The sequence below is a fragment of the Maylandia zebra genome, linkage group LG23 (genome assembly GCF_041146795.1).
Source record: "Maylandia zebra isolate NMK-2024a linkage group LG23, Mzebra_GT3a, whole genome shotgun sequence".
Taxonomy (NCBI): Eukaryota; Metazoa; Chordata; class Actinopteri; order Cichliformes; family Cichlidae; genus Maylandia; species Maylandia zebra.
This window is the reverse complement of record NC_135188.1, coordinates 25,702,938-25,718,361: the sequence shown is the minus strand read 5'-3', so window position 1 is coordinate 25,718,361 and position 15,424 is coordinate 25,702,938. Positions and strand designations below refer to the sequence as shown.

Genomic DNA, 15,424 nt, shown 5'->3' with positions numbered 1-15,424 from the left:
CATTTTGGAAAAGTTTTATTTTATGATCCCCCTCATTGTGAGCTCATTTAATCAAAATGTGATATTATTTGTTATATTCAACTCTTTCTGAGTTTTTCTTAAATGCCTTTAATGCTTTTAGCTGTGCTTTTCAGCCTCTGACGCCCAGTTGTCACTATTGTCCAGAATAGAGCTGAGCAAAAGGCGCAGAGAGACCAAGATAAGGAGGCTCTGTAATGCCTCTGACTAATATAAGCTTTTCTCTTAATCGGTGATGAACTCTGTGATCCATGGCTGCTCTCCAGGTGGTAAAATGGGAGTTTAAGGAGTCAAAGAGGAAACGTGTGTGGGGAGAACTTTAACTGAAGTCTTTTATTTATCTTTAGGTTAAATTAGGCCTGACAGAACAAACCAACCTGGGCACAGTGTCTTAAAGGATTATATTTAGAATATTTAAGAAACGTATAACTCGTTGGCTCTCTCGATTTGAAGATTACTGGCACATATAGCCAGAAAATTCACAACCATAGCCTTTAGCTAATTTATTTCTGTTTAAAGGTAACATTTAAATGAACAAATACACTGGATTTTCTTAATCATTAAATGGGAAAATTAATTAAGACAAGGATGACTTCTGACTTGTAATACTTCCTTGATGTTACTCTGTTGCAGACACAGACAGAGTCCTCATTCCTGTTAGACTTCTTTAAAGTCCACTTGAAATAGGCCCCAGGAACATGTGTAGTTGGTGCATTGTCATGTAAATTCTCCGCAGACAAATCCACATGGTCACAAAAAAGCAGACAGGCCCAAGGATGTCCGCATAGACCCTTGCACTTTCTGTCTGATGATAAAATTTGTTCAGGCTGACCCAAGTGAATTTGTGGGTGCAGAAAATACACTAGAATATTCACTTATGTGCCTTCACACACACAAATATGACCTTGTGTGACGTCCTGTTCTTAATCAATAGGGTTTAATATGATATCAGATCACCCTTTGCAGCTATAACAGCTTCAGCTCCTCTGGGAAAACTTTCCACAGTTTTAGGAGTGTTTGTGGGAATTTCTGACCATTCTTCCAGAAACATATTTATGAGGCGAGACACTGATTTTGAAGTCCTGGCTCACTTTGAACTTTAATTCATCCCGAAGGTGTTTTGTCAGGTTGAGGTCAGGACTCTGCACTGGCCAGTCAAGTCCTTCCACACCAAACTCTCTCCTCCATGTCTTGCTTTGATCTTTGTTCAGTGGTGTGCAGTCATGTTGGAACAGGAAGGGTCCATCCCCAAACTGTTCAAACAAAGTTGGAAGGATGGAATTGTCCAAAATGTCTTGGTTCGAACCGTTAAGAGTTCACTGGAAGTAAGGGGACGAGCCCAGCTCCTGAAAACAACCCCACAAGATAATTCCCCCTCAACCAAACTTTACACTTGGCACAATGCAGTCAGACAAGTATTGTTGTCCTTGCAACCGCCAAACTCAGACTCATATAGATGGAAAATTATGATTCGTCACTCCAGAGAACATGTCTCCACTGCTCTAGAGTCCAGTGATGGTGTGCTTTATACCACTGCATCCAACGCTTGTTATTGTGGGTGGTGGCCACTTCAGAAGTGATTGAAACACCTGGATTTGGATAGCAGAGTGAGTTCTTTTGACAGTGTAATTGAGGCTTTAGACTCCTGGTTCACAACCCTAGAGACCAGTCAATAACCTCCTAGCAACCAGCTAGTGAAAAATGTGTATTCCCCTGAGTGCTTGGGAAATCATTGGAGGCTGCCAGCAGTTGCAAGGTGAAATTGATAGCAAATAGGTATATATTACTGCAAGAAAGACATCCCTGTGATTGCTTTGGTCTCCAGCAGATTGCTGCAGTTACTCGTAGTTTGCTTAGTGGGCAGTTGGCGAGTGTTTGCAGCCTTTCAAGCGACTGCAGCAGTCTGCAGCTGTTTTTTGGTTACAGCAGCTTCTTTGTGACTGATTTCTCCCGGTGGCAGCCATCAACTTCCAGCCAACTGACTCAGGAATACACATGTAACAATCACAGAAAGTCAGGTGCTGGTCATTGAGTCTTTATGAGCAGTGAAGAACAGAAAGCAGAAATGTTCCAAAGCCAAAATGGAGTGGTTCTTGTATACCGCTTTTCTACTCTTCTGAGCACTCAAAGCGCTTTATACTACTTGTGCATTCACCCATTCACACCCATTCGCACAAGCACATTTTCTAACTAACATTCACACACATTCATACTCTGATGGATGCATCGGAGAGTAATTTGGAGTTAGTATCGTGCCCAAGGATATTTGGCATGCAGACTAGGGGAAGCCAGGAATCAAACCACCAACCTTCCAATCAGTAGATTAGCTGCTCTACCGCCTGAGCTACAGCCACCCCACAAAGGGTGTAAACAACAATTGTGGTCTCTGCTCACAGAGTAAATGCACGTGTCTGTTTTTGAGTCTTTAATAAGTTTAAATTCAGATGGAGTCTCACTCATCGCCTGGAAGTCGGCAGCATTAGTCAAAGGCAAGTTCAGCGTGTCTCCTCCAGAGCGGCAGCAGCACCTCAGATTTTAATTCCTATAATCTGTATTAGCAGGCCGGCCTGACTGTGAGCTCCTGCTGTGCAGCAGAGTCAGCGTCTGGGATTGAATCCCTCACCACGGATAGAAAAAAGCCCTCCAGGCCTTTCCTCACTTTCTGTCAACTTTTCTTCTCCTTGCCATGGCTTTGATTTACAGATGTCATGAATTTGCAGCTTTTAATCTTCTTACTGGCAGATTTAACAGGAGGATTAGACTGCATCGTAGGTTCGTTTGAAGGGTTTTTTTGAGCAGGAAAGAGAAGTCACCTTCCAGGTTTGATATGACAAACGATATGAGCTCACTTCAGCTTTAGCGGTGTTTTTAAACCCACAGAAATATCAGTTGTTTAAAATATAAACTGGAAATATTTAATGTAAGGCACTCTCTTTTCATATGAAATTAAAATATGTTTCGTTTCTTAAGAGTCTTAGGAATTTAGTATATATCATTTTATTAACTGTAAAAGGTCATTTATAATTGATGTCAAACTAATTTTCCATTGTGGCCCACATACCGCCCACTCCAGACAAGGGAAATTCTCTTTTCTGTCAGTGTAAAGAAATTTAACTTAACACGTAATCCCTGAGACGTCTTATTACAAGAAAAACAAGTGCAGTTTCAATAATAAGTGTCAGTTTTCTATGAGATAAATGTCTAAAATAACAGAAAAGGCACTGATAGCCCCAGACTTCCCTGTATTTATAATAATGCTGTCTATTTTTTCTATAGTAGAAAATAGAAAATTAGTAGACAGGTTACTATTTGGTGTAGTATTAATGTCAGTGGGTGGGGAGGTCTTTATTAATTGGAAAAGCTGTAAATCCTGTGAAAAAACAGTTAAAAGTTTAAAATCTGTGGACTTTGTCACATGTTCTAAAACCATTGTCATGATCCCTGGCAATGGTTTATATAAAAATGTTTTTTTTAGAATTTTGAGAATATTTATGGTTTTTTGATTGTGTCCATCTTAATGGCACTCTGCCCTAATCGTCTCGTGTGTATATATTGTTTGTGTCCCTCTGTTCTTTGTCATCTCCTCCCTCATGGTGCGTGCAGCTCCTCTGAATGTCAGGTTTAACCCTGCCTTACTGTTGTTTTTACTTCCTTGAAATAAAGCTGTCTGCTGAGTCCTGCACACTGGGTCCACACTTTGCTCCCCACATACACCCATTCATGGCATCCAGTGTGGCAGACTGGAGACTTTGCTGGGGTGATTCTGGCCCCTGGGCCTTAAGTTTGTCACACCTGTGTTAGTTTCCCAGCTGCATGGGTTTTTACACTGATAGAATTGACCACTTTCCTCTTTTAGCACAATGAGGAAATAGATTAGTCTTAACTAAGGGTAAGATTTTTGATTTATAAATGAAAGGGCTTAAATGGGGATTAGATTCAGATTTTACTTCTTTGTTATGAACCTTATTTGCCTTAGAAGATGCATTTATGTTCTCTGTGATGGTGCTGTGTGCCCTTTGTCTTGTCTGATTTGAACTTGGGTGAATGTTATGGCCTCTTGTCTTGAGCTGTGTGCCGAGTTTTAGGTTAAATATAGCCATGTCATGACAATAAAGGCATTTTAATTTTATATGAAAGGAGATTCTGGAGGATGTTGTATTTTATTGTATTTATTATATTCCTTCCAGTGAGCACCTCAAGAAAAAGTGCTTTCTTCTTTAAACAGTTGGAAATATTTACTACCATAACAACAAGGTGGTCTTAAGGATTTTTTCTAAAAAATTGCAAGCACAAAGTACCTGACACAGACACAGGAGAGATACCTCTGTGTTGTTGGAAAAGGGGTGAAAGAGAGTAGGATGGTGGTTTAATAATAATAATAAGTTTTAAGAGCGGCTATAAAGACAGCCAAGGACACTTAACAATAGAATAAAACACATAATAGAACAAAGACAATGAAGAACAATAAAAAATCAAAAGCACAAGATAAAATAAACAAACAATAAGTTCACAGTGAATATGCAGATTTGAACAGATGGGTTTTGAGTAGGGATTTAAACTGGGGAAGAGAACCAACGTTTCTTATATCTGGAGAGTTCCACAGCCAGGGAGCAGAGCAACTGAAAGCTCTGCTTCCCATGGTGGTGAGGTGGAAAGAAGGCACAGCAAGCTGGATAGAAGAAGAAGATGGAAGGTTTGTGGCAGCCTGGTGCTGGAGGGTTGGGGCCCATAGCAATGGCAGTAAATTTTGATAGGGATGATTTCCTTTTAACCTCAAATGTATCATATTTGACAGGGTTTTCTTTTTAGATTTCTACATCACCACTGTGATTTTCCCCCCAAATATGATATGAATTTAAAACACACATTTATGCAAACTGGTATTTAATTTGCTTATTAAAAAAATAGTCCCATTAACAGTCCTGTTTCAAAAAATTTGAATTTTCAGCGTTAAAATATTAGATGGTGTTGGCTTTGGCAGCAGTTGCTGATAGGTCTGTCTAGCACAGGCCTATTGCTGGAACATTTAGAGACTATTCTACTACAATGGCAAAAAGCATTGGACACCAGGCAGAACTCTTTGTGTGATCTTGTGCACGAGGGAGAGAACTGTGATTAGCGCTGCTCCTGACACTCGAACCCCAGTCACTCTCAGTTAAATGGTAAAATGGTAAATGGCCTGTATTTGTATAGCGCTTTACTAGTCCCTAAGGACCCCAAAGCGCTTTACACATCCAGTCACCCACCCATTCACACACTGGTGATGGCAAGCTACATTGTAGCCACAGCCACCCTGGGGCGCACTGACAGAACTCCCCGGTAGCACTGCTCTTTATAGTGCTTACATGAATATGCATAGGTTCATTAACATATGACATCTTACATAGGCATACATGTGAACAAAGAGTACCATCTGTGTGTACGTGTGTGTGTGTGTGTGTGTGTGTGTGTGTGTGTGTGTGTGTGTGTGCGTGTGTGTGTGTGTGTCTAGATGTGACCCTGTGAATGACTCCCCAAAGCTGGTGTTAGGAGCCCAGCGGTCCACCTAAACAAATATACCATAAATCAGTAAGAGAAGGTACGACCTCTCTCATGACCTTAGGATGTGTGTGTATATGCCAGAACACTCTACACTGAAAAAAATAATCAGTGGTATAAACGTAAAAAAATTATTGTAATCGGTTGCACGAAATTAAGTTATGTTTGGTTAACCTTAGTTTTTTATGTTATACCTGCACACATTTTTCTGGTAACACAAACATGACTTTTTTATGTTGTTGTTATGTTTTTCATTCCGGTCAAATATTTATAGAAACCACTTGTTTATCAGACATGAACTTTTTGTGTTAATTGTATTGGACTACTATGTGTTATATTGACAAGATTATTTTATGGTAAGCTTATTTTATTTTATAACAAATTTCTAATATATAATATATAATATAATATAGTATATAATTGAGTGTTCAATAAATAAAACTAAATTAAGGCTGATCTTACTGTATGTACTGTACACTTTCTCTTCAATCAAAGAAATAAGCAAAACATTTTTGAACAATGACCTGTATTTTTGAAAATACTACACAGTTGTAACAATGGACTTTCAATTCAGGCTTCCAAAATATACATGAGTCATATTTGTACAATGCATCTCTTGAAAAACATTCCACAACATTCCTCAAAGTTATCTGCTGTAACCTGAATTCAACCTTGTGGGGCCTTATGACATCGCGCTTATGTAAAAAATAGTTTTATAAATGTAAGAGCCATGAGGTAATATGGCAACAGGGGTGTAATTATTAAAATGACACAAAGAAGAGACTTAAAATAACATTATAACCCACAGGCACACAACCAAGAGACCTAAACTGATTAGTATTGGCTTGCTTCTATCACTAAACATCACAATCACTAATACTAGACGATGCAATCTGTTTGTAGTGGTGCACCTTGGGAAAAAAATTGCAAACTGGTGAAATTGGTGCAAGGCACCATTTCCATTGAGAAAAATGGACATTCAAAGTTTGAATTTTTTTTTAAAAGAGTCATGGCTTGAAAAGTGAAAACTGCAGTAATAAAGGCCCCAAGTTGAAAAGTGCCAGAAAAATAAGTTTCACTATGTCCTGCAACTTTACCAGTGCTGGCTTAAAAGAAAGGATGGTACATATTTGAAGAGGTAAACATGTTGTTCCCACATCATAACTGGAAAACTGTTCAATCGTACAGTCTGGTCCTGAAAACCTGGGCCTTCTTTGAAAGGCTGTTCCTTTTGAGCTCCATAACCAGTTTCTATAATACCTCGAAGGTATACTTTTCCAGTGGGTAGGTGAGGTTCAAAGTGTACATTAGTCCAAACAGCATTGCAGCTGCTAGGGTATAGTTATCCAAATCCTGCCAGACTCTCTGGCCTTCAAGGACTATCCCGATGTCCTCAGGGCTGCCATTGGCATCTCTTGACTTTATGATGTAAATTCCCATGGTTGTTTCCTTATTAAATCGTTGGATAATGGCTTCATCTGTGGCCTAGAAAATGCAGAATTCCAAAATTTAATTAAACAGAACACTGGTTAAAGAACATTATACCAAATCTTATTTTAATCTGTGTCACTATTCCAAAAAATGTTAACATTAACACATTAGGTGAACAAAAATGGATTCATTACAGCATGTGACTTGAGTCCTCAGAATGCATGAAGTGAAAGGTAATGCATGAAGTGAAATCTCCATGCAAAGAAGCAGAATACTGTCAGAGCATAGAGAGGTGTTCAACTATGAACTCCACACATAGTTCTAATGCAGGTAAAAGAAAAAACAAAAAAACAAAAACGCACCCATGGTAAATTGTGAAAATCCCAGGTGATTTTCAACATACTCCTGGCATAGAGTGACAAGCAGCATTTTGTTAAAATTATTATTTTCCCTAAAGTGTATACACAAATTAATTTTTTTCTTACCTGGGCTGTGGGCTCCAGAATGTTCTGAAGTCTTCTTCCTATTTGTCCTCCTCGCCTTTTGAAGACCTTTATGAGTTTGTCAGATAGCACATCTATCTGCGAGAGTAATCTGGACTGCAGTGGCATGGTGGTAATGCGCTTAAACTCTGCATTTATCTAAAAAGAGAAGTTGTTACATAAAAATGCTGTCAAAATCTCAAATCTCACAAGGTTACATCCACACAAAGTTATATTACTATTTATTAGCTATGGGTCCCATGTTGCTGAGCAGTTCCATAGTTGCCCTTACTTCCAAACCACCCAAAGCCTGTTTGCAACCACAGCAGTTGCCTCCTTCTGGCCATTTTGCAGTTCTGCCAAATGACCCAGAAACTACATCTATTATTGTCATATACACATCAAGGTCTTTCATTAATACTTAGTTAAATTAGTTAATTTGACCTTTCCAGAAAATTTACCCTACAGAATGAGAGATAACATATGCAAATCTTCACTAGTAAATAAAATAATGTTATTAAAACCTTAACAGTAACACCTCTACATAACAGCGCTAGACAATTGTTCTGAAGCAACACCAATCTGCCCTTCAGCAGGGATAAGCACCATATATCGATACAGAAAAAATAAATTTAACATATTTATATTGTCATTATTTTTATCTCTTTAAGCCCTCCTCTCAGTCTCTCTATAAATCAGTTAAAATAATTTGTTGGGTTTTTGTGTGTCTTTAACATGTTATCAGTAGATTACATTCACTGCCCCAGAACATGAAATAAAGCCCCACGTCATGCACTTCCTCTCCTAATGAGTACTGCATAGGTGTCATGCCCTAAATAAACCGACTTTAGTGAAGACACCCCCCCAACACACACAGAGCCCACCCCATGGCAAACTAGCTTATTTAACTGTATAACTAAAACATTTTAGGTACAACCAGTTAACTAAATGGACACGAGTTTGTTAGTCTGTATTCACTGAGAAAAAACAAGCGGATGTGACTGGGCACACACTGAAAAAAAAGCTAATGCACATAATATTGTCTCGCAGCTTAAGCTAGCATTATCGTTAGTTAACTTAAGGAATGACTTGTTTTTTCCATTATGTTGCTCAACAGCAATTCATGAGAAAAACTTCCCCATATAATGGATGTTCTCTTCGTTTCCTCTCAAACATGTAGTTTTCAGTTTACCTTGACAAAGTAAAGCTCAGCACCAAACGTAAACGAAGCGAAGACAAAAAATGGCGGACCGCCACAGTGAATTTTCCCTCGCAAAACACACCCTGGGGGGTGGAGTTTCAACAGAAAACATAACTATTTTCTGTTATTTTGATATGACTGGTTTTAAAAGACTGAACATCCTTCTAAAACAAGTGAAAGGCGTGAGACTTAATTATGTTTAGACCAAAAATATAAATGATTCATGTTGGATATATTTACTGTATTTTTACTAATTTAACAACCTCATCATTGCATTAGTCGCTTTATGCTATAGCATTACGCTTACATTAGCTTGAAGCTCAAGGTCGTCATTTTATTTAATTTCTTTTTCTGGGCTTACAAACAGGACACACAACATTTAGATAACCGTTACACTGAATCTTGGGTCTGTGTTGAGTCTTCCAGCTGCTGACTACAGAAGCTAGACTGACCTTTCAGCATGTTTATAGCGGCTGTGGCTATGTGCTGGTAATGTTACCGTGTGTGAGCAGTCACATTGGCAGCAGACATGTTTCAACAAACTAGTCATATCCCAGCCCTACATTAGCTTGTTTAATGGTTAAGACACTGCAGGTACCACCACTTACTACAGACACCGATGCAAGTTTGTAATAGTCTGTTAATTTAGACTGAAAGAATATACAAACAATATTAACTCACATTATATATGTTAATTACTAATTTGCTTATCGCATAATTTCGGTTACCATTAGCTAACTGGAGCCTAACATTGGCCTCTCATGGTTTTCGATAAACAGCCCACATACCTGTAAAATAACAACACCCCAGTAAAAGTCCACATATATAAAGGGTCTACACTCGTTCTCACTGGTGTGTTAGCTTTAAAATCTTATTTACCTTCAAGTGTAAAACTCCAGATGGTAGTAGATTTTCCAAAGCGAGAGACAAAAATGGCGGACAGTGCAGCCGATTTTTCCTTTCCAGGGGGCGGAGCTTGAGGATAAAACACGACTAACTTGTTTCTTTTCAACATGATTTGTTCTAAAAGAATCAATATTCTTAAAGAATATGTGAAAATTAAAAGACAAAAATATGTTTAGATGTGAAATTTAAATTAGTCATGCTGGATATATGAAGTAATTCTATGCAAATTCAACAACCACCCTATTGCATTTTTTTCAGTGTAGAAGGCACACAGAGTCTTTGCAGACTGCTAAGGATCAGACATCCTATCAATATACAATTGATTATATACCTCTAAACATAAATGACAATCCAACAATATAAACCTAACAGTTGCACTGTCTGAGAGCCCTTACACATTAAGATGATCACAGCAGGCTCAGAGACATTGGTTTTCCTTGAATGAACATCAGCTGGTTCTGTGTGATACTCCAAATGCTTGTATCGATATAATACCAAGTAAATACAAGGCCAGCATTGAGGATACCAATACCAATACTTTTAGGGAGAGCAGTGTGTCATGATTTATGTGATGACTCTTTAATAATTTTCAAATTTAAGGTTTATTTCCTAAAAAAATATATTATTCAACACAATTCAGTTGTTTAGATACTTAACTTAAAGGACAGACACAAAGTATCGATCCTGTCACGCTACTATTGATCGAATACCGATACCAGCGTTGATATCAGTACTATCAATATTCCCCCCACCTCTAACCTCACAACCGCAGATCTAAGCGTAAAGGCACGACCATCAGTGCACCCTAACGTTAAGATGTGTTTTCTATTTTTCTCCTTGCAGCTTTTTATAAACCTGAACTACAGACTGATTTATGCTACGTGAATTCAGCTCACCGGCCTCCACCGGGCGAATTCCCCCCGAAACAGAATTAGATTATCAGACTAACGATGCCAAGTGAAACTGGGTTGACTGATTTCACTTGTGAATGACACCATTTTTTAAGTGATAAAATCAGAACAGAGGGGTTTTTGTGTGCATGTGTGTGTGCCTGTGCCAGACGTCTGTTTACTCTGAAGAGAAACCCCAGGCAGACACGTTGCTGGCACGAACAGGAGATCTTCATTTTTTTACTCAGTTGTATTGCAAAGCAGATACTCTTTCTTTTTTCTTTTTTTTTCTTTTGTTTTTCAGAGATTATTTTTATTATTTTGGACAACCTTGCCCAGTTTTGCTTAGCTTCCTGCTTCAAATCTGAGCTTTTTAACTGAAGAACGTCAACACGATGGACCCAGAGCTCAGGTTCGTGGAGGTGAGGTCTCAGTATGCTCTTAATATATAGATAGAGCTGACAGCAGTTCACAGCTAGATCTCTTCAATTGATGCCTGTGTATGCATACATAAGATCAACTCTGTCGTGTGTAATAAGTTGCATAACGCGGTGGCAGACCTCCTCTGAAGCTAGTGACGTGTCCTTTACCATGAAGCCCCACGAGGGTCTGCTGCCTCCAGGGAGAGCAGAGACTTTGAGAAACAGAAACACGTCCTCTGGGACTCAAAGTGTGTCAGACTGTTGTTGTAAATGATGGCTGAGCTGCAGAGCATGATTCTGTGACATGTGATGTTGCGGTTATATGGTGCAGACTTCAGTAATGGAAAAACCAGAAACTCTTGCCTCAGCTTGCTTTTGCTCACAGCTGAAAGACACTTTGTTGAGATGGATTTTGAAGTGGACGAATGCAAATGTAGGGCGACAGGTAAAAGAGAAAACATATTTCCCAAAGTCAAATATAATCTGATATCTTCAGATCAGGCCAAAAACCTAACAAGGCAAGGCAAAAATTGAGAAAATTGAGAAAGCTTGAATACAATGAGCTTATAAAATAGCTGCTACAGGTCTGTTATTTGAGACTACAGGTTTGTCTCATGGCGTCTAATAATGGTCAGATTAACATAAAGGTAAGAAACATAGCAAAAATTAGGACAACTTAGTCTCCAAATATCACATGAAAAGGAAAAAAAAAAAAACATTCTTGTATATAAGACCTCAGAATGAAAATAAAACTACAAAACTACATTTTTTTCTCCAATCTTCACAGGATCAAAGTTGAAGTTGAAGAATTTAGAGATAGTCCTCCTCCTTTATTATTCCATCCATTTTCTACAATGTACCAGTACTACTAACAGCAAAACAACCCCAGAGCATGATGCTGCCACCACCATGCTTGACAGCTGACACAGTGTTCTTAGGTTTGAAAGCCTCACCTTTACCCTTTTACATGATCTAACGAACTAAGTCAAATGCTACGGTCAGCAATGAGAGCTAAGAAAAGTGTTTTTACAGGCCTCGACACCAAATTATTACTCTGCTATCTGAATGTTGCAGCAGAAATACAAACTCATCAGACCAACCTTTTCCCCAATCTTCTACTGTAAGCTTGTGTGAGTTTCAGCTTCATTTTGCTGTTCTTAGCTGACAGGAGTGGCACCAGTTGTGGTCTCCTGCTGCTGTAGCCTGTCCTCCACAACCAGGCTGCATTCAAAGTCAAGTAATCACCTTTTTCTGCCAGTGCAATGCTCGGTTTGAACTTCAGCAGGTTGTCCTGACCATAACTACATAATTAACTGAGTTGTTACAGGAGTCAGTCCTTGGTCATTCTATGCAGATTGTATTGTTTAATTACTAAAATCAAGTCAAACACTTTTGTTGATGGCTGGTAACAAAGACATCTACAGTCAGAGGATTTATGCCATAAATCCTCAGCTGCTTGGCTGAAGCCCAGCAGACCCTTGGGCTGGTTAATGGGTCGCTCAGGAAATCTTGACCTATTTCTGTTATGTTTTGCACTTGTCTTTCATTTTTTACATATCTGTGTCTCTTTATTTTACCATCCGTTTGAAATATTTTGAGCAATCACAGTGGTAATGTTACACACTTATTTAAATACACTTCATTTCAAACAGTTCTGTGTTAAATTAAATGCTGCATTGCGCTTAAGGGCAAACTGTCACTAAGATTAATGTAAAATTATGCAAATACATTTCTGAGGGCCCGTTTACATAACTCTTAGTCACGTAAGCTTTTCATAGCTGCTGAGTAAACCGACAAATTTGAGGTTATTTATTCTATAAATTTTACTCTCTCATTTATGCAGCAAAGAGGTGTGGCGTTCTTATGAAATCCCTGTGTGTAGATTAAAATATCCATGTGCATCATCATGGGCATGACTAATATGTTTTTCAGGTACATGGCATTCATCTGCCAGCAGCACTCCACTCCCACTCACAGTGTACTGCCTTTGTGCCTGGGCATGTTCAAGTTTCAAAGCATTAAATCTCAGTTTTTAAGATCTCTGTCAAAACCAAGAATCCCAACCAGTAAATTAAAATCATTTATAGGTTCCCTGTGGAGGACTACGACTGTTTTTTTTCCTGACATAAATGAGTGTGAGCATAAAAAATTGTAATTAAAATTATAAGGCTTGAACTTTGATTTGATACAAAAATGTCCATGTTATGCTTATTTGCAGGCTTGTCATTTGATTTGTGGGACATACTAGAATAGGTTTGGTTGCTTTCATGTGGAAAAAAGATACAGTATGTTCTGCTCAGTTTTAGCTCCTGTCTCCTTAAAACCCAGTGACTGAGAAGCCCAGTTGACTTTGTATTGGTCAAAAAGGTTTTGCCATCTTGGATTGTTAGCAGTACTTTGGCATTGCAGTTATCAGTGCATAACTGATAAAGGTGGATGGCTCACGGCTGTGAGCGCAGTGCAAAATTTAGCTTTGTCTTGACTCTTATGTTTAGAACACAAGACCCATATATTCCTACATAACATGGTCGAGTATTTAAATGACAAAGGGAAGAACTGAAACAATATTAACATGGAGCGTCACAGGCAGAAGGGATATCCTGACATGCGAGGGTGCTTGTTAGACCCAGCAAACTTAATTTTTAGAGTCAGCTGCTGGGTTCGCAGTGTTTCAGGGGTTTAGTTGTATTTCTGCTCAGAGATTGCTCAGAAATCACTCTCACAGTAGAGGTCATTCACTAAGTGTCAGAGCACATTAATAACAGATCGAGTTAAATAATAGCTTACTAATGCTAACTAACAGCAGCTAACAGAGGCCAACAGCAGCTAACAACAGCTAACACCGGTTGACAGTGGCTAACAGGAGACAACAGTCTCTTCAGACTACAGTTTTTGGTACTTCTGCATTAGTTTTATCTTTCAGCCCTGGAGGCTGCTGCTTGGGAAGGACAAGACTACATTATAATTAAATAGTTTTAGAGTTTTCTGAATGAATAATAACTTGAGGCAAGAGTGATATTTTCTGTCTTTTAGTAACCACCATCATGTGTATGCCACAGAGAGCCAGAGAAGCACTTCTCCTTAGTCTTTCAAAACTTTAAACCTGCTCTTATCAGGAACCTGGCTTTAAACACCCCACTTCCTTATCAAAACACCAAACATTAAACTCAGAGCCCTGCAGGTTTCCATCCTGGCAGCAGGTTAATTACACCTGGTGTCCCAGGAGTTAACCAGTCCCTGATTAGATGGCTGGAGCGAAACCTTGAAGGGAATCCGAACTGCTTTGGTTCGTGACCCATTAACGCAAAGTTAACAGGCTTTTTGGTGTTAATCCCAGCACTTTAAAGGTTTGGATTATGAGTTAACGCCCAGTCAAAGTAAAATTGGTGTTAGAAGGTGAAGAAAGGTGAGAGAGAAGAGGCCGCGAGGCTCACTCAAAAATCAAGGACAGACATGATAATAAATTCACGCCGTTGAAGACAGTTAAAACAGTTTACAGTGCACAGCACACAGGAGCACTGTGAAGAAGCACACACATCCACATGATGCACGCATGCATCATATAGAGGCACCGAAGCACCAACCAGCTTCCTGTGCACTGTAGAGAGGATTTCTGCCTCAGGGACATCAGTGAACTTCCGAAACGCCAGCAGAGGTCAGAGAGGGAGGGATAGAGCGAGATCATTTCCATGTGGTCTCTGATCCCGCCTCTTAAATATTTAATAGAGGAGGCAAGAGAGTCCAATCGAGGCTTTGAGGATCATCCCTGCCGTTTTTCTTTCATCTCCCACCACCCACCATGTCTTCTGTGCTCCACAGCTTCCATCTTCTTCATCCTCGCTCTCTCTTTTTTCCTCCTCCTTTTCAGCCCGCTGCCCTCCTCCTCCCTGCTCGTGACCTCATGCCTTTTTTCTTTGCATTTTCATCCGAGCGCTGCTCATTACATCAAGCTCATTCACACACACACACACACGCACGCACGCACGCACACACACACACACACACACACACACACACACGTGTTACTGCACGTCTGATCATTGTTACTCACTTTACCGTAGCCCTTGAAGCTGAACTCTGAAGAACATCTCTATTCAAAGATGCATTAGGCTGTGGAAAGCAGCTGAAAGGATGAGGACGGAGAAAAGATGGAGTTATGTACTGAAAACAACGAGCATGCTTACCATATCCATGGCAGCTTTTATGAAAATGCAAATTAACAAATGAAGGTTTAGCTCCTGCTACAATCTCTCACATCTGCTTGGCTTTAGGGGCGAATCCTGTTATAAAGACTAGAGATGGACCGTTACGATATTACATATCGGTCCGATACTGACGTAAATTACTGGATCGGATATCGGAGGGAAATAAAAATGTAATCCAATCCATTAAATATCAAAAAAGCACCTCACAAAACTTGCGACATGGCGTAACTCGGCTCATAACCGTAGCACGTCGGAGCAGTGTGCTCACGTGATAGAGCCGCTGCGTGTATTTGTAGCCTTGCTACCAATCCGGCATTTCATCTCCGAGGAA

The 15,424-nt window shown here is 39.4% G+C and overlaps 1 long non-coding RNA gene across 1 annotated transcript; it reads right to left on the bottom strand.

Moving 5' to 3' along the window:
- Window positions 1–5,649: 5,649 nt before the first annotated feature.
- Window positions 5,650–9,832, bottom strand: LOC112432978 (uncharacterized). The gene is made up of 3 exons (XR_013095738.1): window positions 9,550–9,832; window positions 7,473–7,628; window positions 5,650–7,041 (listed from the first exon to the last, which is right to left on the bottom strand). It is a non-coding gene; the product is annotated as an uncharacterized LOC112432978 (long non-coding RNA).
- Between the last annotated feature and the right edge of the window lie 5,592 nt (window positions 9,833–15,424).